At 36.1% G+C, this 1,131-nt stretch overlaps 1 non-coding gene across 1 annotated transcript; it reads left to right on the top strand.

The window, feature by feature from the left end:
• Positions 1 to 107, top strand: LOC141722078 (small nucleolar RNA R71). The gene has a single exon (XR_012575110.1). It is a non-coding gene; the product is annotated as a small nucleolar RNA R71 (small nucleolar RNA).
• Positions 108 to 1,131: the final 1,024 nt, after the last annotated feature.

Genomic DNA, 1,131 nt, shown 5'->3' with positions numbered 1-1,131 from the left:
ATTCCATTATGAGGACACTTCCTAAGCATCTCCTTGTAGCACTCCCAAGCTTCATATATAGATTCTCCCGATTGCTACACAAATTGAGTAAGAGCATTCCTGATTGCAGTTGTCTTCGCCATAGGGAAGAATTTAGTGAGAAACATTTGAGCAAGATCTTCCCAAGTAGCAATCGAACCAGCTGGTAGAGAGTGTAACCAGCTCTTAGCCTTGTCCCTCAGAGAGAATGGGAACAGTGTTATTCCTAGTGAACTAACAATGAGATTTACAGAAGGGGGGTTGAATGTAAATCTTAAAACTTTTTCAAGTTTTGAGAAGTTTTAAAGGCTTTGTGTTCAAGATAAACAAGTGTGTGAATTGCTTTAAGCTAATACAGACAGATATATATTCAAGCACTAATGTAAAGAACACAACAGACCTTAAAAACTTTTCTGGTGGATTGTTGTTCCACCAGAGATGGTATTTCAGAAAATCTGTGATTCAAGATGTTGATCACAGTTGCATCCTAGTACAAACTAGATAATTTTTCTCTCAAGATTTTTCTAAACAGCACTGGAAAAAATTCTTATCTAATTACTAGCTGCTACTTGGTTTATATATCACCAAGTGTACAAGTGAAGACAAAGATAAAAATACAATTATAAAATAAGTTCTCCACTTGTTTCTTCTCCATATCACTCAAGTACTTTGTTGACTATTGCCTCTTTGTACTAGAGTAGAACGGCTGCTTTTTCTGATGTTCCTGAAATTAGGCTTCCACATTTCAGTTATCTCTGACAACCCATGTGCCTCTGTCTGCTGTTACAACTACCACTTATCAACTGCTATTTAACAGAACATCCGTTGAAGCCTTCATCCGTTGATGGCTTTATCCGTTGATGTGTTAGCAGTTGAAGCTCTATCCGTTGAAGCTTTAGAGACATCCGTTGAAGCTTTGTTTCTCATCCGTTGAAGGTCTTTAAAATATCCGTTGATACCACTTCATTTATACAAAATTACAAGGCATGAAATATTTACAATTGGCCTTCCTATTTGCATATCTTCTAGTAGTCAACATGACTTATATTTTCTCTCAACTTCTAAGAATTATATCTTAAATACAGAGACTAAAATGTGCTACAATACTAGACT

This window comes from Apium graveolens, chromosome 4 (assembly GCF_009905375.1).
Source record: "Apium graveolens cultivar Ventura chromosome 4, ASM990537v1, whole genome shotgun sequence".
In the NCBI taxonomy this organism is placed as follows: domain Eukaryota; kingdom Viridiplantae; phylum Streptophyta; class Magnoliopsida; order Apiales; family Apiaceae; genus Apium; species Apium graveolens.
Note: the sequence above shows the minus strand (reverse complement) of the source record. Positions and strands in the feature narration are given on the sequence as shown.